General features: G+C 33.5%; 1 protein-coding gene across 2 annotated transcripts in view; it reads left to right on the top strand.

The window, feature by feature from the left end:
* Nucleotides 1–26,730, top strand: part of CNTN5 (contactin 5) — a 1,399,046-nt gene that overhangs the window by 514,758 nt on the left and 857,558 nt on the right. The window contains exon 3 of one of the 2 annotated variants that reach the window (XM_045038579.1): nucleotides 18,217–18,341. The exons of the other annotated variant lie outside the window; for it this stretch is intronic. The gene's annotated coding sequence lies outside the window, so the exon portion shown is untranslated. The remainder of the gene's footprint in view (nucleotides 1–18,216; nucleotides 18,342–26,730) is intronic. 2 annotated transcript variants of the gene reach the window in all.

The following is a 26,730-nucleotide window of genomic DNA, read 5'->3' as shown; positions in this document are numbered from 1 at the left end:
CTGTTCCATTGTATTCCTTATCTCTATGTATAGTGGTCTCACTCATGTATTCCACTCTTTTCTCAAGTCCATTGGGTATCCTCATGATCATTATTTTAAATTCTCAGGCATGTTAGTTATATATGTTTCACTTAGATCTCTGGCCAAGGCCTTGTCCTATTCTTTCATTTGGGATAAATGTCTCTGTCTTCTCATTTGGTCCAAGGATCTGTGACTGTTTCTATATGTTACGGAAGTTAGCTGTGTCTTCTTTTCTTGATAGTAATGGCCTTATGAAGAAGAGGTCCTGCACTGTCCTGCCATATAGTGTTCTCTATTCCCCAGGGTCTGTGACTTTTGGGAATGTCTCCAATGCATGTTGCATGTGTTCTGATGTTTTGTCCCGGCCACTTTACCCTTCATGTTAGTCATCTTCCGAGGTTCTCTGCCTATTGTGGGCAGTGTTGTGGGTACTGTTTGCTTGGCTTAAATGTGTATGTTTAACTAGGTGTGCTGTGCTCTGTTTGTGAAATGTGATCTGTTGTCACCACAGCTGAAACTGAGGCTCTGCAAAATTCTCAGGTTTGGAGACAGGGTGTGGGCAGGGGTTTGGGCTGGCCTTCCTGGGGATGGTGCCTGCTGTGCAGGGACTGAGACAGGTATGAATGGGAAGGATGGTTCCACTGAGTGGGGTGGGGAAGAACTTGGGGTATGTAAGTTAGGTAGTGAGTGTCCATGCTGTGCTGGTTCCCACAGGTCATCCTGTGTTATGCTGAGGGGAAGGAGAAGGAAATGTCACCAACCAGTTCCTTTGTTCTCAGTGGGGGTGTTTCCATGAATGCTGTCTCTCTGGGATGATCTCTGAAATAAGCAAATAACCTCCCCACTGTGGGATGCAGGTGCTCTTCAGATCACTGTTTCCATGCTGTATGTTCACAGAGTGTTGTCTGCCTTCTCTCCAAGAGCAGTCCTAGTATCCTCTGGCTCTTCCCAAGCCAAGACCACTGCCTTTAAAACTTTAGGCTTTAAGCCCTTCTGGCTGCAAGAACTCATGAAATTTGGTCCCTCTTGCTTTCCATGCCTATTGCTATGGTATTTTTTTCCCCATGTGCTCCCTTGTGTGCTAGTTTTTCATCATTCACAACCACAACTGCATCCCCACTGCAGCAACCACAATCTGTTTCTCTCCTGAACCTCATTTTTTCACTTCCTACCTTCTTCAGTATGGCCTCTGCTCTACCTTTAGTTGTGGACTTTGTTCTTCCTGTCTTCAGATAAAGTTTTGGGACATTGAGGATGATTCAATAGTTATCTAGTTGTATTCATGGGATGAGATTAGCCTAAGAGCCTCCTATTTCACCATCTTCCAACTGACCTCTTTGTCCACTTTTAATTAAACTTTTGTATTTTACTTGCTATTGAGTTATATGTATTCCTTACTATTTTAGATATTAACCCCTTATCATATTGTGTAGTTTGCAAACATATTCTTCATTTTTGTAGATTATCATTTCATTTTACTGATTGTTTATTTTGCTGTAGACAAGTTTTTTAGTTTGATGTAATCTCATCTGTTTATATTTGTTTTTGTTGCTACACACAAAAATCATTGCCAACAACAATGTCAAGGAATTTTGTCTCTATGTTTTCTTCTACAAATCAGTAGCATTTCTTTACATTACAATAACTTATATGGAAAATAAATACATACATACATACATATATAAAATAATACTATTTATGATAGTATCAAAAACAATAAGATAATTATGAATAAATTTAACCAGGAAGGTGAAAAGTCTGTATACTGAAAACTAAGATTTTGATGAAAAAAATAAATGGAAAATTATCTCATGATCATGGATTGGAAGAATTAATATTGTTTTAGTATCCATATTACCCAAAGTGATCTACAGATTAAATGCAACATTTATTAAGATCCCAATGTCATTTATATAGAAATAGGAATAAACAATTCTAATACTTTTTTTTTTTGGAAACACAGAAGACCTCATATAGCCAAAGCAATCTTGAGAAAGAAAACCAAAGGCATTATACTTTCTGATTTCAAACTTTATTACAAACCTGTAGTAATTGAAAAAATATTTGCTGGCATAAAAACAGACACATAGATCAATAGAATAAAATGAAGAACCCCAAAATAAACTCATGCATATATGGTCAACTCATATTTGTTGGAGGGGGGCAAAAATACCCAACAGAGAAAAGATAGTTGCTTCAATAAATGGTGCTGGGAAAAAAAAAATGGATATTCACATGCAAATGAGTTAAACTACACCTGTATTTTATACTGCTTGTAAAAATTAACTCAAAATGGATTAAATGCTGAAATATAAGACCTGAAACTATAAAAATCTTAGAAAATGATGAGATTTTTATAATCTTTTAAATTAATACTACAATCAGATAGTTGCAGTTTTCAAATCACATCATTTTTGTTTCAATATCTTTCCTGTGAAATTTAAATTACAACATAACCAAAATCATACTTCCTTCTTTAGGGTTTAGCTGTGATTAAAAAAAAAAAAAAAGTTAGGTCTATCTAATACTATAGGATAGGTCAAGAGTATGTGTGACTACCCTTTTCTTTTATGTGCTTATTTTTGACTTAAGAATGGCAAAACTAGCTGATGACAAATATTTTACCATGTCAAGCCCTGGATTTCAGTTTCTAATAAAATGAGGAATCTGGGAGTTAAATAAAAGAGAAAATAGGGCAATGAATATAGCAATAGATTTTTTGATAATGAAAGAAACAGTGGCAGAGCATATTCAGTTGTTACCAATTATTTCTGAGTAAAATTACTTTCTACATTCATTTAGAATGCTAACAATATCCCTTAGAAATAGGGCTGTCAGATTTAGTAAATGAACATACAGGACTCTCAGTAAATTTGAATTTCAGAGAAACAACAAATGATGTTGTAGAATTATGAATGTTACAATACACAGTGTACTGTATTTTATCTTGTAACCATAATTGCCACTTATATTCTATTAAACATTCTCATAGCTTTTGAACAATGTTTATTTATTTTGAGAGAGAGAAAGAGAGAGTGCATGAGTGGGGGAGGGGAAGAGAGAGAGGGAGAGAGAATTCCAAGCAGGCTCAGTGCTGTCAGCACAGAGCCCAACATGGGGCTTGAACTTACCTGAGCTGAAATCAAGAGCCGCTGAGCCATCCATGTGACCCATTCTCATTTTTAAAAAATGTTTAATGTTTATTTATTTGTGACAGAGAGAGAGAGAGAGAGAGAGAGAAAGAGAGAGAGAGCATGAGTAGCGGAAAGGCAGAGACAGAGGGAGAGAGAATCTCAAGCAGGCCCCACACTGTCAGCACAAAACCTGACATGAAGCTAGAACTCACAAACCGTGAGATCATTACCTGAGTGAAAATCAAATCAGACACTTAAACGACTGTGCCACCCAGGTGCCCCAATTCTCTTATTTAAAAAAAAAAATTAATGCTTATTTAATTTTCAGAATGGGGGAAAGGGACAGAGAGAGAGGGAGACACAGAATCTAATGTAGGCCCAGGCTCTGAGCTATCATCACCGAGCCAGATGGGGCTCAAACTCATGAACTGAAAGATCATGCCTGAGCCAAAGTTGGACTCTTAACTGACTAAGCCATTGAGGCTCCCCCAATTCTCATATTTAAAAAAAATACTGGGTATTTTTAAAAGTTGTAAATTACTATTTTATTTTTATAACCAAAGGAGCATAAAAGTAAAATTATTAATGAAAATGCAAACTCTGGGAATTACAAAATGTATGCTAATATGTTGAGCCTTCATTATTTTAGCATGCTAAAAGAATAAACAGAACAGAAAATATAAAAATATTTACTCAAATGATGAAATCCTTCTTGGGAAAAAAACAGACTTCTTTAATTTAGGTTGTTTGGAGTTTATTCAATTCAAATACCATGATAAGTACTAGACAGTCTGACACAGATGCGTAGCTGAACACAAAAGTTTGTTCTCATCTGCCATAATATTCCATTTGATGTAGGAGATGGTAATTGAACCAGGGACTACATTTGCTATCCCCTTCATAAGTGTGATCATTTGAATGAGTGGAGGAGTGTGTGTCACTTCTTGGCCAAGTTCATAAAAGCAAAGGAGCCTCTCCCATTCTCTTTCCTCCTATACCCAATGGATGCAGAATATAACAAGATGTTGGGAGGTACAGTGTGCATCTTGTCCTCAGGGAAATGGTGCCTTTACCCAGAAGTACTAACCACTATCAATTTCCCATATTTAAATATCTATGTGTGATTATAGCAACCTTATTTGAAACCAATAAGAACACACATTTCTGAATAATTTGTGAGAATACTAATAACCAAACATTTTTGTGTAAATGTTATTGTAATTATAATTGAAGAAAGATTGTTGTAAAAATTGGCTCTAATTTGAAACATACTAATAACCTTGAAAATTGTGCTTCAGGAGTTAAAGATCTTCACCTTTAGAAACATTATGCCTTCTTCAGTGGAAGCATTTTCTTTAGGATAATATAGTATTAGTGAGGGGGAAATCAAAGGCTTAACTTGTCAATGTTACCAGTCAAAACTTTTACTGTAGTTTAATTCAAGAGACAAACTAGATAGATTGCTGTGGCACCTAAATATCTTCCAGGAGGAAAAGACATTGGTGAAAGAAAGTTGAAAGTTAAATAAAAGTAGAGACAAAACTATGTGTATTGGTTTTTATCCAGCTGCAAAAGAGCTATTGTATTCAGCCATCGCTTTTGTTATTTTCTTTTTGAGAAGACCACTAAAACTGAAACTGCTAGTGACTATTAAAAAAAAAAAAGAAAAAAGAAAAAAATCTTTGTGACCTAACCCACTGAGTTGAAGAACAGTAGTGTGTGTGTGTGTGTGTGTGTGTGTGTGTGTGTGTGACAGAGAGAAAAAGAGCTCACCTTATGACAAATTCAGAGGTGAAAATAGCATTACAGGGTAAGTTTATTAATATTTTGCAGGCCAAACTATCAAAAAAAAAAAGGCAACCAAAGAGGTCATTGTTTGAACTTATATCAAAAGCTAAGTTTGTTCACCTGCAGTGATAGTAACTTGAAGCATATACACATATACATTAAACTCCCTTTTAAGTCACTTAGGTAATATTGATGATACCTTCTTAAAAAATATTATAAAACTAACATGCTCATTGAAGTTAAATATAAATAAAATAAAGTGGTCTGAAGAGTTTAAAACAGAAAAAAGAAATCCCTTTTTTCACAACTCTTATTTTTGCTTCCCAGGAAATTTTCAGTAAAATGTTTATGTATACAGAAAAGAACACACATGTATCTTCTCTTTCTCTCATTCAATATTTCTCTCAGGATGCCTGGATGGCTCAGTCAGTTAAATACAACTCTTGACTTTGGCTCAGGTCATGACTATATTTTGTGAATTTGAGTCCTGCATCAGGGTGTGAGCTAACAGCACAGAGCCTGCTTGAGATTCTCTGTCTGCCTCTTTCTTTGTCCCTACCCTCTCAAAATAAATAAATAAACTTTTAAAAATATGTCTTTTATTAAATCTTTCTTTCTTTCTTTCTTTCTTTCTTTCTTTCTTTCTTTCTTTCTTCTTTTTTCTTTCTTTTTCTTTCCTCTCTCTCTCTCTATATATATATATATAGATATAGATATAGATATAGATATAGATATAGATAGATACTGATATCTATCTATATCTATATCTATATCTATATGTATTCAATGTGAAACTTGCTATATTGTATAAGAATATATTTAAGATATTATGTGGTATCAGTATATGTCATTACTTTTAATGGCTACATAATATTTTGTAATATATAAGCACCACACTTATTTATTTAAGCATATTTTTGTTATTTCCAGAATTGTTTTCATACAAACATATCAATGAATATATTCCCATTAAAAGTGTCTTCACACTTATGCTACTCTATTTTTGTGTAGATCACTGAGCTGAAATTGTCAGTATATTCACTTAAATGTTTTAAATATAAACAAATTCCCATCAAAATGTTGAATAAATGTTTAATTGAAACAAAGCCATAATATACTACCTTTTCCCTAAATGATAATCTGTGCCTTTTGGAAGACAAAAACTTCAGAGATTTTTGTGCATCATTACAATGGTTTATACATATATGCATTATACATATATATATATACACACATGTGTTCACGTGTCTGTAAGTATATGTACACACATGCATGCACACACTCATTATACACACAAGTGCACATGCACACACATTATTTTTCTATGGTGTTCATAGAAAAGAAAGCAGAAGTTCTCTCTTGAATCTATTATTCAGCTGGATTATAATTGGAGCACTCAGTGACAAGCTTCTCCTGAACAATTTTCTTTTCTAGTAATGATGGTTCTCCTGCTCCTTCATGAAATGAATAAGGTCCAGGTCAAGTCAATTATGAAGGGGAAAACATTAAAATTAATGCAAATCACTCAGAATAAGTTTAAATAACCCTAGATTTGTTTAACTAACACTTAATTTAAAGAACACTTGAAGTCTTACTTCCTGAATGAGTCCTTTTCCAAGTAAGCAAACCTGAAAAAAAAAAGCAGCCTTCCAGAAACCACTGACACAGCAATACCTTCTCCTAGCAACTAACCAAACACTGCAGTTGCAAAATAACTGATTTGCATCTGCAACAGCAAGGGGACCCATTCTTAGACTAACAAAAACTTCTGAATTTTATAGGCAGGTAAAAGATATTCTTATTACTAAGAGAATCAGTAATTCAATCACTCATTGAATCTTCCACTTGGCAAGCATTTTTAGTGTGTTATTTCTAGGAGAGCACCATCACCCTTTCTTTGAAATTTGGTCCACCTTATCTCTGGCTCTCTCACTTTCGAGACATCATTCAAGTTCTCAGAGATAAGACCTTCATGTATAAAATGGGGACCCATGACCCGTCTGCTTGAAGTACTTTTGTATATAGCAAGAAAACATGTAAAAGGCCTGATGAATAGGCACTTAGTAATTATTCTGATCTTTTCCTTTATGTTGCTCATCAGTGCAAATAATTTTCCTGATAATTTGGTTCTCAGCCAGGGATCTCTGCTTTAGAAGTATCCATAGACACAACATTGATACCTGTTCTGAAATTGCTCGTTCATAGTTTTCTTTAAAAATATACTTTATTGTCAAATTGGTTTCCATACGACACCAAGTGCTCATCCCAACAAGTGCCCTCCTCCATGCCAATCACCCACTTTCCCCTCTCCCCCACCCCTCATCAACCCTCAGTTTGTTCTCAGTCCTTAAGAGTCTCTTATGGTTTAATCCACAAACTGCAAATGTAGCTGCTTTCCCAGTTTGTAACACTACGCTCCCTGAGCACTTTAATCTTGCCTCTATACTTCTATATATACAACAGGAGATCTAATTATATTTTTCTGTCCATTGCTAACAACCAAGTTTGATGGTTTTCATAAGCAGTATATGTCATAAGAGTGAAAAATGGTACACGCTGTAGTGTTCTTTTATCTCATTTTTATTTCTTTAGAACTCTTTTAAGAAATATTACTGTTCTTTCTTGTATTCTAATGTCTTACCAAGTATTTCTCTAAAACAAACACACAATTCCACTTTAGGCTTCTTATCTTCTTCTGTTCCCAATCCTTTCAACTTCCTAGAGGTGAAGAAAAGACATATATATGTCTTACTTTGCAACTCCAACTATGTCTGCCCAAAGTACTTCAAGCTCATCTGTGCTTTATTTAACGCATCATCTCCTTCTTCCCAAAATTGTTTCCTTGAATTTCAGTTCATATTTCAGTCAATGACACTAAAGTGTACTCTGATGGCAAACATGGGAAACTGGGAGTCACCTTGAATTCCCTTTCTCTGATTTTTTTTTTATTTTGAGAAATTATTTAACAGGTTTACATCCTAAATATCTACTATCTATCCTATCATCTCTGTCATTACTTTTTGCACTTGTTTTCAAGTCCTTTTTAATTTTTACCTGAATTTAACAAACATGGTTCTTACCAGGGTTATGATAGACATATTCCTTCATAACCTCTCCTCTTTGTAACTCTCCATCTTTCTTCCTTCATACCTTTCACTGCCTCAATATATTTTATTATTCCATGCCTGCAGTGTTTGCACACACTAAGCCCTAGAATGTGAGGAAACCCAAATCCTGTCACCACTTTGGTTTGTCAGAACTGGCTGACTCATTCTTATTCATTGCTATACAAGCAATGTTTATTACCAGAAAAGATACTGATTTACCCAGGTAAAAGAGGGCAGTTTTTTCTGTTAAGGTGATGATAGGATCCCCAGCCTCCAAAGATCATGCCTTCTTACACACCTAGAAGCTATTATTTTTTCCAAAATTCAGTTCATACATAATCTAGTCACACCCAGGAAGCTTTCCAAGCTTCCATGAATGTGAAATAAGACCCTCTATTGATGTGTCCTAATGTAGTATCAGTCATAGCACAATTGTGGATTTGTCTTTCACCTTTGCTAAACTGCAAGATACTACAGGACAGAAACTGAATCTTTTATTTTGTTTTCCTCAGCCTCGACTAATACTGTGCCTGGCATATAATGGATATTTGATATATAGACATACAGATCACTATAATATATAGTTTCTACTTTCCTTGGTATAATCCATTTTAGTTAATAACTTCAATAAATATGAAATGAATTGAGTTAAATTAAGTAATTATTATGGTTTGAATTATAATGCATCTGTAACAAAGACTTAGTTTAATAGGATGACTTATATGTTCCTTTTCTCTATTCATTCTTTGCTTAATATTTATGTGTTAATTTCTATATTAGTTGTTTGGCTCACAAGTTTTTCTTCACTGACATTCAAGTTAATGGTTTTGATTCTAAATCTGTATCAAACAGGGGCTGATCAGTTCAAGATAATTTTAAAATGAGCAAGCACCTAACATTTTTCAAAAAGATTTTTGCCATAACCTAATATTTTGATGAAAATCCTACCACTTAGAGGTTTAGAAAAGTACCTTTTCTCTCATGTGGTCCGAAAGAAATTAAAAGATGGTTATACAATAAGTGACCTATTAACAGTTCAGAACTTTGCTTCAATATTTTTACTGTTTTGTTTTCATGAAGTCTCTATTTTGAATGGAACTTTGAATTTTAAATAAGTTACTATGAGATCAAATAAAATTTGGGGAAGGTATTATTCAATCTCCAAGTAAAATGTTTTCTGCTTTGTGATACTTCTCTTTGCTGACTCCATAAATTTAACTACTTATTTCTAGGGGCTTCCATGATATTGAGATTGGATTATAGTTTGTTGCCTTTGATGCTGCTTTCCTTAATCAACCATGAACTCCTTGAGTGCAAAGAATGCTGTTTGTTGCTCTAAAAATTCTGAGAAAGGAAAGATGTAAAAATGTAGGGAAGTAAAAAAGGAGGCAACAATAAAATAGTCTCTGAATATTTTTGCAGCCACTTAGTAAATTTTTATCTCAAATCCTATTTCTCCCTTTATTGACCTCTGATTGGCTCTATATCTACCAGGATAGCATCCTATCTGTACTTTTTGTGTCACAATAGTTTTCAATCTTTACAACCATTGTATCTATCATTTCCCTCAAGCAGTTCTGCGAACTAGCTGTTTGTAAGGAAGCATTTGATTTAATTAATTCACATTAGGACAGATAACTATTAGCTGTTTTTACATGGTATTCTATTAAAGTTTTAGCATATAACAGAAAGACATATTAATACAAAGCAATGGATCTCTGTCTTCGTCCATTCAGACTTCTATAACAAAATACCATAGATTGAGAGGTTTATAAACAACAGAAACTTGTTGCTCACAGTTCTGGAGGCTGGAAGTCCAAGATCAGGGTGTCGGTATGGTCTAGTTCTGGTGGGGACCCTCCTCTGGGTTGCAGATTGCCAACTTCTCTTTGTATCCTGCATTATGCAGAATGGGCTAGGGAGATCTGTATAAGGGCTTTGTTCCCTATCATGAAGGCTCTGCCCTCTTGACCTAATCACCTCCAAAAGACCCACCTCCTAATACTATCACCTGCAGGTTAGGATTTCAGTATATGAATTTGGGAGGTGTAGCAGAATCCAAACATTCAGAGGATACTAATCTCTGTGGAAATTAGCTGTGTAATTATGGGCTAAAGGGCATTGATTATCAGTACCTGTCACTGTCATGCTCTGATTAATATTTTCAGAAGAGAGAGAGAGTATGCTCACTAATTTTAGAAGGTAGTATTACATGGACAGAATAGAATTTTGAGAGATCAAAGGATTATTTTCAGCATAATTTTTGAATAATTCACCTTGGTCATATAAATGGTAGGCCCAAACAGAAAGCAAGCAAAAATTTTGCAATGCAGGATAAACCCAGATTTGGGGACATTTTATGGGCCTCCTAGCTGTCTGTTTCTTTATGTATGCAAGTCTTGGAGGCTAGAAGATAACACAATTATATCCTCCCCTCTCTCTAAATAATACAGACATTCCAGTTTAGGGTTTAAAAAATATGTATTATAAAACCTTTGCATTCTTTAAGCCAGTGGAACTACAGGCCTCATTGCATTGCTGAAGGATCTTTCTCCTATCCTCACTTAAAATTTTCTGAACCTGATCAGCAAGAAGAATTTTACCAGGCTCGTGGTCATTGGTCCATAAATGAATGACACTTTCCAGACCAAGGGCTAACTAATCACCAAGTCCGAATGCTGTGTGGGTTTACTGTGTGTGTGCATGTGTGTGTGTGTGTGTGTTTACTTTTCAAAGTCGTAACAGATCAGGTGCAGTGGCTTCTGCCTTCATATTTGAGCTGCTTGACTAAACAAGAGGTAATTCCTCACCTGAGGCTATCACATTATGCATTCCAGCTTGTTGCTCTGAGTACTTTTGACAGCATTAACATTTGGTAGTGGTGCTTGATCTTGGGCTTTTTGATCTGAGTGGCATGGCTTGTCTTCATGCTCATCATTCCTTGGTCAGCAAAATAGTTTGGGAGTCTTGTTCAGGAAATGGGCCAAAAAATGAACATCTCCCCCCAAAATTATTTCAATGTTTGTGAATAATTGTGTTTAAGAAGTCAAAATGCTCTCTCAATGTGGGGGCACAAGGTAATGATTCTTCAATGTTGTAACTGTCTTGTCCTCCCTTTAAAATGTGAATGTTATACAGATTTTTATACATAAAGTCTTTATCTTTTTGAAGTGAAGGCTGGTTCACACCCCTCTCATGCATCCATATTTCCAAGTATCACTGCCTCCTATTTTTCTTAGTATTCTGTGTTGCTATTTGTTTTAGATAAATACTTTGTATTTTAAATAATAGTCATTGAAAATGTAAGTAAATATATATCAAAAATGAAATAAATATATATATCAAAATATCAAATATATCAAAAATGAAACCTAGCAATAGTGTTTGTGTAGGAAGATTAAAAGTGTTGTTTTCTCATCTGAACTTTCTTTAATAAATCATATTTTATTTGTAGAACTATGAATTTTAATGCAGGAAATAAATATGATTATATAAATAACATTTATAAATGCCATTTTAAAGTTTTTATCTGTTGACTTCATAATAGTAATTCTAGGAATCTACTTGAAGAAAATAAACAGAAAACCCAGCAAAATCATTGGATTATTTAGTATGGTGAAAATTTAAATAATCAAATGCCCCAAGATGAAGTAATTGATAACACCATAGTAGAAAAACCTGAGGAAATATTCTATGGTCATGGAAAATTGTGTTTAGTAAAAGTATCTAAGGAGATAAATGTGCTATTTATATAGAAAGGCAGAATATAACTTCTGCCATATGATATGATCTAAAATAATTTTATTCAAATATTTTGATCCCCAATTTCAGCAGGAAATACATTGCACATATGACCCTCATATACAGATAAATAAACATAAAAATTTAAAAAAATCAAAGCAGGGCACCTCGGTGGCTCAGTTGGTTAAGTGTCCAACTCTTGATTTTGGCTCAGGTCATGATCTCGTGGTTTATGAGTTGAGCCCTGCATCAGGTTCTGCACTGACAGTACAGAGCCTGCTTGGGATTCTCTCTCTCCCCTCTCTCTCTGTCCCTATCCTGCTCATGCTCTCTGTCTCTCAAAATAAATAAATAAACTTAACAAAATTCACATGAATCGTCATACTAATGCATATAATGCACACTGACATTTTCTTTTATCCTTCTCTTTTAATTTTTTAAAGAATTTTTGTGTTCCATTAAATTGATTTCTTAACCAACAAATGAGTTATGACATGTAAATAACCCAATACTGATCTAAACTATGTAAATGATATATTCTGAAACTATTCTAGAAGGCAATAAGACATGATATTAAAATTTTTATATCTGAGCACCTGGATTTGGTATATTTTAATTTTTTCCTCATTCTGTTCTGAATTTCTAAAAGTACAATACTGGTGAAAACAGCATAATGTACATAGTTGTTTAATCACTCTATTGTAAACCTGAAACTAATGTAACATTTTATGTCAACTATATTTGAATTTAAAAAATAATAATAAATATGATAAATAAAATTGCCAAAAATATTGACAATATATGACTCATTTTTCACTTACCATATTTTTTCATCAAGTGTAAATATGTTTTACATTTCAAAGTTGCATTTCCTCCCAGTTTTCAGTAGGGCAGGGAGCTACTAATTCCCATAGTATTTTCTTGGACATAGTAAATTTGAGGTAAATCACTAATACATAAATGAATGAGTGGATGAGTAAGTGGATGAATGGCATTTGTAACAACTTAAATATCTTTTATAATGTAAATATAATATAAATTTTAATTTTTTCCATTATTTACCTCATTACAGAGCACCATAAGTTCTACTAATATGGGAATTAATGTAGACAAAAATCCTTGACATTTTCTTGTTCAAAATGAACTGTTGCCCAAAATATGTGTTCAGTGTTAAGACAGAGTTATATTCTGTTGCTACTGTATAAAATGCCATATTCTTATTACTGAAGAACACAGGTGCTGAAATCCAGGCTAACCATAGTGTGAATCTTGGCTATATGACTGTCTAAATATGTCACTGGAGAGTTTATTGGTTTCAGTGAGAGTAGTGTGCTTCTTCTGTTTTAGAATGAAAATAAAATTTGCCTTATAACTTTTTTGAATAATCAAGGAATTAATATGTGCAAAATGCCTAGGTTTGTGGCTGGCACATATGTTAAATGCCTTATTTTCCTCTTCCTCAACTGCTTAAAGAGCATTTAAAAACATTTCTAATAAAAAAAATTGCTGACATCCAATTTAAAAATATATGAAACCATAGGTTTTAAAAATGTAGGCTTTTAGGTCAACCCATGAATTAGTTGCAGCAATACACAAGGTGAAATTTTAATATAAAAACAGGAGGTATAAAAATAAAGTGGAAAAAAAAGAAAAAAAAACTGCAGCCAATACAAAAACATCTGGGAGATGTTTGGTTACATGATGCAGGGTAAAAATCTCTTAGAAGCAAAAGTAGTTGGTTGAATATAAACCATCATACAGTTACACTTACAAAAAACTGAATGCTCACATATACCTCAGAAATTTAGCTAACGAGAATAGACAGTATTATGTGAGTTCAGTCATAGATTCCCTAAAATCCTCATTTGAAAGTAAGATTGTTGTCATTATTGTATTTTGTTTGTTCTTTTGTTCATTTTTAGTTTCATAAGAAACTGAAAGTCCTTTTTCCAGAGTACATGAAAATTGTTAAAATTTTTGTGAATATTAAAAATATAGCACTTAATAAAAGAAGAAACTAGGGTTAATATAATACAGATCCCTATGCACATCCAAAATAGGAATGGAAAATTGCTCCTTGTGTTCACTGAAAAAAAATATAAGAATATTGGTTATTTTAGCAAAAGGGAAAAAAGTGCTGTTTTATTAATTTTAAAGAAGAAATGAGCAAAATATGTGATAAAAATATTTGGTTGATGTTTTTGAAATCTCATAAATTAATATCATAACATCCAGAGTTTTAATATATTCTTGAATAATACTCTTTTATGCGAACAACCAAATATAAACAAAAAGTCAAGAAACCAATGAAAAAATAAAAAAAAATATTATAGATCATTGAATTTTTCTTAATATATTAGGTTATATATTAATTTCATGAGTTAATGTCTTAATGTAGAAAAAGTATTTCCATGATAATATAAAAAACTTGAACAACTTAATAATGAGAGACAACACTGCCCAACAGGTAAGCTCAGAAACACCAGGCATGGGTTCAAATGCTGCTCCATCTGTTACTAGATCGAGGATTCTATATGCAATTTTTCTTAAAATCTCTTTGCCTCAACATTTTTTGAAATGGAGATTAAAATAATACCTGTTTATTTTGTAAGGCTTAAACCAGTCAATATATGCATATTACATAAAATAATATTTGGCACTTGGTAAGTTCTTAATACATTTCAACTGTTATAATTACTAGAGAAAAATAGAGGATGAGCAACAAGTGTGCTCAAAAAGGAATGTAAATGGGCCACAAGTATATAAATTCTAGCCAACCATGCTCATAAACAAATAAATGTAACAATGAAACACCATCTTTGACACACTGATTTAATGACTTCTGTTGATATAAGTATGGGGGAGAGGGACTCACACTCTAGGTAAGAGTGTAAATTGATATAACCTTTCTTGAGGGCAATTTAGAAATTACAACCAAACTAAAGCTCACATGTCTTTCAATCTAGAAATTTCACTTCTAAGATTACTGATATTTAAAATTTCTACAATATTGTTAATGTAAAACTAATGGATGTAATATTGTAATTATAGTATGAGTTGTATATGCTTCAAATACGTATATATACACACTCATACATTATATATATATATATAACATATATATATATAACATATACATATCATATATATATGTTTATATATGCAATGAAATTTACTGGAAAGATAAACTAAACATTTTAGATAATGATTACTCAGAAAGAGTGGAACTATGGAGGGTGGAACCAGCTGTGGTGACAGGAAGGGAGACACAATATTTTCATTTTACAGCTTTAAAAAAAATAACGTGCAATTTTCACAGTATAAATAATTGCATTTAAACAATTTCAACTATAAATTATCATCACACTGGCTAAGCAAAATAGAAATAAATAATTGAACAAAAAGGACATTTAGAAAACTCTACTTATCTTCAACTTTCTTTTGCTTCAATTTTTATGCTTATATATATTTGTGGAACAAATTATTTTACATATTTTTCATTAAAAAAGTAATGGAGAGAGGATAACACTGCTAAATGTGGGTCCAGCCCACAATAATTTTATAAAAAAATAACAGTGGTCAAAATTCTTGAGGTTTAGATAATTTTTGGTAAATATACACAAAACTAGAATTCATATTAACAGCCTGAATGGATTTCACTGAGTTCCAATTAAAAAATTACCTTGTTTTCTTGAAATCCTCTATAGCTCTACACAGGAGCTCTAGGATCAGAGGAAAAATGTATTTTTGTAGTGTTATGTAAACACTTGATCAAGTGACGAGGATATTGTCTGTGTTTTTCATCATTACATTTCTTGTCTATATTGACATTAGTATTTTATTTATGATGGTATATAATTAATAAAACATAAAATTCACTTAGAGAAAATGGATGCAGTTTGTAAGGTTCAAAGTGGGAAGGAATATCTTAAAAATATGAAAGCTTAAATTTAATCTTCTCCTTCAGTAATCAGTCTGTTAAAATTCTGATTTGCATATTAGGGATCAGCAGTAAGCCATAAATGGCATGCATCTCCTATATGTAATGATGTTGTATTAAAAATATCTTTTTTTTATTATTTTTTTTTAATTTTTTTTTCAACGTTTTTTTATTTATTTTTGGGACAGAGAGAGACAGAGCATGAACGGGGGAGGGGCAGAGAGAGAGGGAGACACAGAATCGGAAACAGGCTCCAGGCTCCGAGCCATCAGCCCAGAGCCTGACGCGGGGCTCGAACTCACGGACCGCGAGATCATGACCTGGCTGAAGTCGGACGCTTAACCGACTGCGCCACCCAGGCGCCCCAAAATATCTTTAAACATAATATGGAACCTTAAAATTAGCTCATCATGTGGTGAATATTTTATAATAATTACTATTATCTTTATACAAACTGAATAATTAACTATGCTTTAGAAGATATTTATTTTTAACTACATTGTAGAAAGTCATGTACTTAAGTCAACACAAATGTGTAGGTTTGTAATTTTTTTAAAGACAATAGAACAAAATTATATCAATATATTGTGCTAAATTGAATGTTTTCTGGTCAGCTAAGTTTTTCTGGCAATTTCCCTATAAAAGAAAATGATTCACATATAATGGATTGTGGTATGCACAGAGCAGTTATTACACAATTTGAGATATCATAAGTAAGAGAATAAAAATAAAAAAACACTAACTGATGAGAAAATGGTTAATTTAGCAATGTACAAGTCATAACTCCTATTTGTCTTTTATTCATAAGTTAAAAGTAAAGCTGTAAACAGCAAGACATAACAATGAAAAATTATTTTTATCATTGTCATGGTCTTTCTTATATCACTGTTCTAAACTATAGAATTTTCTCAAATTAATAGATATTAAGCAATAAGTTATATTTGTGAAAATTTCCCTTTATTACCTTGGGCAATAAAATTAATATTTGTCTCAATTTTGAAAAATATTTATTATTTATTTTGAGAAAGCCAGAGTGCAAGCAGGGGAGGGGAAAAAAAGCAAGGGAGAGAGAGAATCCCAAGCGAGCTCCACACTCAGCATGGAGCCGGATGCGGGGCTCAAACCCAAAATGTGAGATAACAAACCCTGAGATCATGACCTGAGCTGAAATCAGGAGTCTGATGCTTAACCTACTGAGACACTCAGGTTAGGCTCAAATTGTTTGCCAAGAAAAGGTCAACTTCATACAGATACTCTAATCTCTGAGATAAACATATTCTTTCAGTTTTGTCTCCTTTTGAAAAGTTGAATGGTGAACAAAATAAAGAATAAGAATCACATACACCTATACACAAACATACACACATACAGACCTACACATGCCCCTGTCATCCAAACTGTTAACATGAAGCCAATGACACCAATGAAATAGTGACTCAAAAATGAGAATTTCTTGGGGCACCTGGATGGCTCAGCTAGTTAAGTGTCCAACTTTGGCTTACATCATGATCTCACACTCTGTGAGTTCAAGCCCTGCATTGGGCCTTGTGCTGTAGCTTGGATCCTGCTTCAGATTCTGTCTCCCTCTCTCTGCGCCCCTCCCCTCCTTGTACTCTGTCTCTCTCTCAAAAGTGAATACACATCAAAAAAAAAATTTTTAATGATAATTTTTCTTTGCTGTTGATAGAATTTTAAAGACATGTGCTTTTAGAATAATGTAAAAATTCCACTTTTAACTGAATCCTGGATTTGAAAAAAAATTTGGCAATTTATTTTATTTTTTAACAAAATTTAATCTCATGTGCAAAATTTTTGATATTAAAAGATGTAAGAACCTGCATTTTTCCCATTTCATTTGGAATGCACATAAAAATTACACTGTGAGTTATTTGTGTTAGATGGCATTTTATAAGGGATTTGGTTTAATCAAACAAGCAATATGATTAGCAGTTTATACAATGAAATATGAATTGTCACTAATTGTAATTGACATTAAGAGTTTCTCTGATTCTTTTAAATTATCTGATAATTAGAAGAAAACGGTGAAGGAAGCTTAATCTGAATTTCTCCTACTAGCCTGAACAATGATGGAATCTCTGTAAACACTATCTACATTTATTCCTTTTAACACCTTAGAACATTTTTCAATCTCTATTTTAAAGATAAAGTATTTAAAAGCAAGGAGGTTAAGTACCAAGTCAGAAATATGAGAGGTATCCCACATTTATATGTTTCTTTACCCACAAATGCAATTAGTCACCAAGCTCTATTAAATTTTCCTTCTTAGCATCATTTTTATCAAATCCCTTTTTCTATATTTCCTCTATTATTGCCTTTGACCTTCATCACCTCTTGCCCTCATTCCTGCAACAGTCCCCAGGAAATGCAGGCGATTTTCCTCCACTGCCTCTCTATTCCTGCAGTGTAAAACTAATCACATGAATCCTTTGCTTAATGTCCTTCAGTGTGTCTCCATTTTTCATAGATGTATTTTGAAGCTCTTGCCAAGCTCTACGAGATTCTCTACATTCTGGTCCCTGCTCATCACTCAAGGTTTATTTTCACAGACTGTGCTGTGATTTTTCTCCTAGACTTCTCAGCCATCCCAAGGTAATTGCATTTCTAAATCTACTTTCTCCTGCTTTACATCTGAGTATTTTCTCACCTGTCTCTGTCTGATGTGAGCTCTCCGCCCCCGCCATCCTAATTTATACCTAATAAATTCTGTAAGTTAATGATAATGTTACCTCCTACGTGAAGCATACTCTCATCTGATATCACAGGTCTCTGACCTATCTTACAAGTAAATTGACAACTCCTACCACACACATAATTCTATTGAGGCCACCTAACTTTTGTATAAGTATTGACTTACATGATTTTCCCCGATTATTAAACTGTGATTTCCTGAGGGCAGAACCATGTTATATTTTGTAGTCAACTGTGATAACCAGCACAGTTCTTGTGACATAGCAGACACTATTGTTTTGCCTGTAAAAGAATATTGTTGAAGGATATGGAGAATAGTACTTTAGATCAAGGGAAGGGCTGATAGTCACTAACACAGAAGGAAATGAATTAGGAGTCATTTAAGGCTACCCCAACAGGAATCAATTATGGACTTTCTTTCAGAGTTTTGTAATTAGTGTGACTTAACCTTAATTGTTCAATATCTGCATGTGTCTCTGTGGTGTGTGTGTGTGTGTGTGTGTGTGTGTGTGTGTGTGCGCGCGCGCATGTGTGTATTACACATTCCAAATTTTCAGGGAACTAAATCAGTCAGGCATGTACAACTGAAATAATAACGATAATTTAGGTTATTCTAATTAACTATGGTCAATATGTGCCATTCACAGGAAAAGAGGATAGTTGAGAGAAAGGCCACCACCTTATGAAGTGTCCACTAAAGCATTCAGTGGATTTAGCTGACTAGGTAGTGGTTAACAGGAAAAAAGAGCAGGCACATATATAAAATGTTTATCAGCTGAAAACCTGTGAATCCAGAAGTATAAAATCACTGAAACTTCTGCGACTTTAAGCGCCAAAACCACTAGAGACAAACCATCCACTAACTCTTCAAAATTTTTCAAGACTCCTTGATCCCAAATTATGCATAAAACAATTACTGAAAAATGTTTACTTCCAAAGGAAAATAGCAACAACAAGGTTCATATTTTTATAGCAAAAATAATCTTTCTCAAGGGCAAGATGGCAACAATGGATATAGTAAGTATTTGTTCAAATGTAGTATAGACATCTGGTCTTTTTCTTGTCTTATTTTGTTTTTTAAAAGTTTTTATTTAAGTTCTAGTTAGCATACAGTGGAATATTAGATTCAGGTGTATAATATAGTGATTCAGCACTTCCATACAACAGCCAGTGCTCATCACAAGTCCCCTCCTTCATCCCCATCACCTACTTCACCATTCCCCCCACGCTGCTATTGTTTCTTCTTAGTTTTTTTTAATTGTAGTGAATGACATTGTTTTCCATTTTGTTTACAATTTGAAAAATTTGAAGTCAAACTTGGTATCTTCTTTCTCCCTCCACCACATATATTTTTTTTAAATACGAAATTTATTGTCCAGTTGGTTTCTGGGATGGGTGCTCATCCCAACAGGTGCCCTCCTCAATACCCATCACCCACCCTCCCCTCCCTCCCCTCCCTCCTACCCCCCATCAACCCTCAGTTTGTTCTCAGTTTTTAAGAGTCTCCTATGTTTTGGCTCCCTCCCTCTCTAATCTCTTTTTTTTTTTCCTTCCTCTCCCCCATGGTCTTCTGTTAAGTTTCTCAGGATCCACACAGGAGTGAAAACATGTGATATCTGTCTTTCTCTGTATGACTTATTTCACTTAGCGTAACACTCTCCAGTTCCATCCACGTTGCTACAAAAGGCCATATTTCATCCTTTCTCATTGCCACGTAGTATTCCATTGCCTCCACCACATATTTAATTCTTCACCAATTTTAATAATCAAGCCCGTATAATAGCTCTAAATATTTCTACTTTGTCCACTTCCACTGTATTTCAAATTGCCATTACTTTTCATCTGCACTAGCGAACTAGCCTCCTAACTTATAATTAACTCGTTTAAATGTATCTACTCTGCCAATCTGAATCTTTTCAATTTTTTTTCATATTTCATCTAGAGTGAAGTTTTGAAAACACAAATTTAACATATTATTATCCCATCTGAAATATTTCAGAGGGGTTCCATAGCTCCTAGAATAGAAACAGAATTCCATATAACTTGGTTCACTAGCACTCCCACATTATCTAACACCTGACTCTGCCCAATCACACTAGTCTTGTTGCTTGCCCTGTGTACTCATTATTTTAATAATTTTAACAATAATTTTAATAAATAATTTAATAATAATTTAATAATGGTTTAAATAGTGTACCTGTCATTATTTTAGGTGTTCTCTGCATCTGAGATTCTCTTTAATTACTGTTTCAATTAATTAATTTCTATTCATCCTTATCTTCTCAGTTCAAACTAACTTCCTTTTTCAAAAATTTCTTAATGTTAATTTTTGAGAAAGAGATAGACAAAGCTCAAGTTGGGGAGGGGTAGAGAGAGGGAGGGAGACACAGAATCGGAAGCAGGCTCCAGGCTCCAAGCTGTCAGCGCAGAGTCCTATATAGAGCTCAAACCCACGAACCATGAGATCATGACCTGAGCCAAAGTTAGACGCTTAACCAACTGAGCCACCCAGGCGCCCCTAAGCTAACTTCCTAATAGAAGACTTTCTTGATCTCCCTGTTAGGTCAAATTGTGATACTATACTTATTCTTACATTATTCTTACATTACCCTTATTTTTTAGCTCATGCTGCTTTCCCAAGAATCTGTCACAGAACCAGTTTTATTTCTTTTAAATGTGATTATTGGATTACCAACTATATATTACACTATATTTTAAAGTCTGTGAAGGCAGGAGTATGTGTGTTTCTGTTCCTAAGGTATCTAATTCATGACGATAATAAGTATGTGTTGAACGCATGTTTAAATGAATGGCTATTCACTGAAATTTTAGAGATTTCTGAATTGTAAGATATTACTTTTTTATGGTTCATGTATTTAAAAAAATTTTTTTAACGTTTATTTATTTTTGAGAGAGACAGAGACAGAGTGCGAGCGGGGGAGGGGCAGAGAGAGAGGGAGACACAGAATCCGAAGCAGGCTCCAGGCTCCAGGCTGTCAACACAGAGCCCCATACAGGCCAGAACACGCAAACTGCGAGATCATGACCCGAGACGAAGTTGGTCACCCAACCGACTGAGCCACCCAGGCGCCCCTGGTTCATGTATTTTTAAATAATGTATTTATTATATAAATTTTTAAATACAAACAAAGAAAAAAGTTATTTTTAAGATGATTTGAATGAGTCATTATCTTTCTATGAATTTTCTTGTTTGTAATATATGTTCAAAGTAATGCACCTACTTTTTATATTTATTAAAAACAGTTATTGACTGATAATGCTAAGTTCTGGATTTAATTCATAAATAGACAAACTTCTGCTTCTTTAAGTGAATAAAAATATGAATTTCTTATTTGGTGGCTATTCAAACTGGTCTAGGAACACACTTTTATAGTTTATGGGGGAAAAATTAGTACTCTGTGTTGTCAATAAAGTTGATATGCTCTAATTCTTACCCTAACTAGGCAGCAAGTTTCTCTGTTAGAGATCATGCATTGAATATGTTGTACCCCCCCCCCTCCTGCCCCCAAGAACCTGGAGAATTCCAGACTCTAAGTAGATAGTCAATAAATAATTTACTGTATTTTTCTTCCCACATTCATGCTCCCTTAGCTGCTTTAGATTACTTATCTGTCATTTCTGCAACAACCTTTTGTGCCAGTTCACTGAACCAGAATATTTAAATGTTTCCAAGTAGCATTTATTTTATGCTTGCCCTGGTTCTCACAGCGTATGAGAATTCAGTACAACCAGAAAAGTATTTGCTGAATTGAATATCAAAGCATTTGTGTTAGATTCTTTTCTTTGGATTTATATAAAGATATTAAAATACCATAAATGTAATGTGAGAGTGCTTTCAGCTTTTAAGTAACTCAGAAAATATCTAAAAACAGCAGAAACAATTAATAACACTAAACGTTTTGGGTCTCTTCTGGATAACTGCTTTTAGTAAACTGTCATTTCTCATCTTTATTCCCTTTTCACTCCCTCCAACCTCTGCCAATGATGCTAAGGTGATCTTATATGCTTTATGCACAATCACCCTTTTCTCCTACTTCTCTTCCTCCTCTTCTTTCTCCACCCTACAACAATATCATTTATACTTAGAATTCATAGCATGAATGGAGCTTGGGAAAAGATTTGGTTGAGGGTGGACAACATCATTCCTTCAAACCCCTTTCAGCTTCCTGATGTTGCACTTTCCAGTTAACTTGCTATATGTGTGTCTTTAGCTTTTCTGACAGTACGTTTCTACATGTAAAAAACAGACGCATACTTCTCATATATAACTCTCAATCTTCATCTTAAGCTTGATACCAAAAATGCATGTGAAAATACTTTGTAAGCCCTAAAATTACATATGTTTCAGGGGATTTATTTTAATCTTATTAACATTTATGAAGAAAATCATTGTAATATTAATTGTATTCAGTATGTAAAAATTCCAAATAATGAATAAAAAGGTGGTTCATTGTTTCCTTTAGAGGAGAAATATTCAAGCTAGTAAAAAAGAGCACTTTTCAAGAATAAAGTTTACTTAAAGGTAGCTTACTATTTATTTCCTACTATCACCATAGTCCTCCTTCTTACTCCTTAAGTACTGAATCCAGAATATACCTGTTACTTTGGGGGCTATAGATGGTCATGGGTGGCCATAGTCTTTCCTAACTTGTGCAAGAAGAACTCCAGTGAGTATTAGTAACCAATTTTCTCCTTGCATTTTGCTTCCCTTGGCTAGTACCTAACAGTTGCTTTAGAAAATTCACTCAAATACATTTCCCTAGGAATTAGCTTGGGATGAGTTTCTCTGTTACTAGGAAGAAGAATAAGCAACATGTAGAAGCAATTGCTATCTCCTTTACCTTTGTAATAAGTTTCCTTCTATGAGTAGCTTCCTGATATTTAGGATATGAAGATTTGGAGCTTGGGTAATGAAGTGAAAGAATAGAAAGTACCGTTTGATGATACTCCCAACCATGAGGCCATTGAGACCTAGGTCACATCATGAGAAATCATCTTGGGGAAACTGAAATATTATGGAGAAGTTTGCTTCTTGTTTTATCTTATGAATTAGAGGCAACAGAAAGAGAAGTTAAAATACAGCATAGAGAAAGAACTTTTCCTGCCAAAAACAAACAATATGTCACTGTGCGACAGACATGTGTAGAAAACATCTATATAGGTAGTCATTGACTTATTTTAAATAGCACAAATCTATTGTTATAGGACTTTTGTTACTAGTTAGGATGCTCATCCTAATTCATATAAGCTTTCCTTAATCATACAAAGAACTTCCTGAATTAAATCTAATAGGAACTTTTTAAGTAGAGCATGTCTTTAATCAAAACATCTTTTCCTCTAAATTATAGATATGATTGTGAAATTAATAGATATTAAAAGTGGATTATTTTTACCAAATTGATAGATTTTCATTAATTGAGACTACCCAATCTGATTTGAAATACCTGAAACTAAGTAGTTATTTAATAACAATACTGGAGAACAAGATGTTAAATATTGTTTGCAAATATGTGAAGTAATGATATTTTAAGAAAGTTTTGCTCTCATTTATGGAAAGGGAGTTTGAAAAAGAAAGAAAAAGATGTTTCTTGTGAGAAAGAAATTCTCTAGAGGAATTCACTAAAAAAGTTACATTATTTGAAAAATATAAGTGAATGTTTAATACTTTATAATGCTATCACTGACCTTTTCAAGTTGTTTGGGTGTTCTGCTTTTTTTAGAGTCAAAGGATCATATAATTAATATAGTAATAATGCAGGGGCGCCTAAGTGGCTCAGTAAGGCAAGTGGCTGACATCACTCAGGTTATGATCTCACTGTTCCTGGGTTCAAGCCCCATGTCAGGCTCTGTGCTGGCAGCTCAGAGATTGGATCCTGCTTCAGATTCTGTGACTCCCTCTCTCTCTGCCCCTCCCCCATTCACAGTCTGTCTCTGTCTCTCTCTCAAAAATAAATAAACATTAAAAAATTTTAAAAGGTATATATATGCATATATATATATGTTAATAATGCAAAGAAGATTTTTAAAGTCATACTTTCCAGCTGCTAATTTTTCAGGGACACTCATATTTTATAAACTGACATACATATTTCTCTACTGATGTTTTAAAAAAATACTTGAGTATTCATGTAAAGTTTCTTAACTCCTCTCCTGTCAGTAATCTCTGCCCCATTGATTCCATCATTTATATGCTATAATAATCACCTTTCTACATGAATTTGTTTAAGTCACAGTCCTGCTAATGACCATTTAATGACCCCTCCCTGTTTATACAATAAGTTCCAATGAAGTCTAAGGCATTTATGATCTAGGTCATAATCAAAATTTTTCTTATTTCTTTATTCACATTATGTTCCATCAAGAGCAAACCATATGCAATTGCTCACATTATTTTATACTTTCATATTTTTGTTCTCGTTTCAATACCTGAGATTACTTTCCCTCCTTTGTCTCTTAAAGTCTTTCTTGTCTTTCAAAGCCTACAACATTCAAACATTGACATTCCTCCTGTTTGCATTATGACATATGAATATTGTGTTTACTCATATAATTGCTTTTATTACACTGTACTTAAACATATTGGTAGATTTCTGTCTACACTCTGAAAATTTGGAATGAGAATAGTTGTTTATGTTTGTATCCCAAGTACTGCCTACTACAATTCTTAGCATATATTTAGGAAGCACAATTTAGAAAAGAAAAAGCAGAACATATATGGAGTAAGATAGACCCAACAAAAGGTTAATATGCTGTTGCTGTTGAATTATGCTATTGTTTTCCAGAATGTATTTGGAAGTTAGACAAGGATAGACCATTACTAATTTACAAAAGCCAATATTCTCTGAATAGTCCAGGGTCTGTTTGTAACTACTTGTCTCCAGAGCTCTACTGAGCCAAAGATAAAGGCTTGGTTTTGTTAGGATTAAAGACATAAAAAGTAACAGAAAAAAAAATAAAGAAAATAAGGCAGTCAAGTGTTCCTGCTCAATAATTTCAACACTGAAAATATTGAATAAAAATAATTGTCCAAAATATTCTTTGGTAACAGATGTTTTATGATCCTACATGCTATAGCAACAAGTAGAAAATGGTGAGTCATACCCTTTGGTTTGTATCATTTGTGACTGTGCTTTAACCTGGTCTGCCAGGTGGCTATTTGGGGAAGTTTCACTGACTAGGTTATTAAATCTTCTGATTCTGCAAGTTTATTTTATATTTCCATAAGATGATCATTTTAAATTAATGTTGTAATGGCATCCTATTTCTTATTTAGAAAGAAAGAAAGAAGGAAAGAAGGAAAGAAGGAAAGAAGGAAAGAAAGAAAGAAAGAAAGAAAGAAAGAAAGAAAGAAAGAAAGAAAGAAAGAAAGAAAGAAAGAAAGAAAAGGAAGGAAAAAAGAAAGGGAGAAAGGGAAAAAGAATGAAATGGGCACCTGGGTGACTCAGTACGTTAAGCATCCGACTCTTCATTTCAGCTCAGGTCATGATTTCAAGGTTCCTGAGGTCAGGCTGTATACTGACAGCTCAGCACAACCTCTGTCTCTTTTTCCAAAAAAGTAAATAATAAACAAACAAACTTTACAAAAAATACTAAAAAAAAAAGGGTAGATTAGTGTAGATAGATTTTGTGTAGATTTTTCATCAAGTTTGTCAAATTAAAACTAAATCTCAAAGGTACTGATTAGTAACAGACCATCAAAACTTTTGCAGTATTGGTACAGATAAATCATGAGATAGTGCCTCCATCAATTAGGTATATTTATACCTTTATTTACTCCCCATAAAAAACATACTAAGCTATAAAAATACTAAAACATTTCCATCTTCATATCCTAATTTTAGTCATTATATTTCTATGATTACATGGCTTTTAGAATGTATTAATCAGACCTCCTTAAAACTAAAATTTTCCAAAGAAATAGTCTTGTTTGAATCATTTAAAGTATAGGGCAAACATGAAAGGGATATTAGTTGATATGACTCAGTCCTCATGGAAATTATATATAATGAAGTATATATAATATTTATTCCTGTGTTATCTTCATTTATCACAAAAATTTAATTTATAAAGGAAGTTTGCACTTTTTTTTCATCAGGAAGACGTTGTTTGTCTATTAGCAAGAAGTTATAGCAGGAGGAAAGCAAAATTGAAAACAATAGTTAATGCATTAAAAAGTGAAAGCCAAATGTGACTTTGTAGAGCAATTTGTAAGTTAAAAAAATTCACAGGTTGTTTAGAAAGACCTCCAAATGCTGCTATATTTTTAGAA

This window comes from Felis catus, chromosome D1 (genome assembly GCF_018350175.1).
Source record: "Felis catus isolate Fca126 chromosome D1, F.catus_Fca126_mat1.0, whole genome shotgun sequence".
Taxonomy (NCBI): domain Eukaryota; kingdom Metazoa; phylum Chordata; class Mammalia; order Carnivora; family Felidae; genus Felis; species Felis catus.
This window is presented reverse-complemented; position numbering and strand designations above follow the sequence as displayed.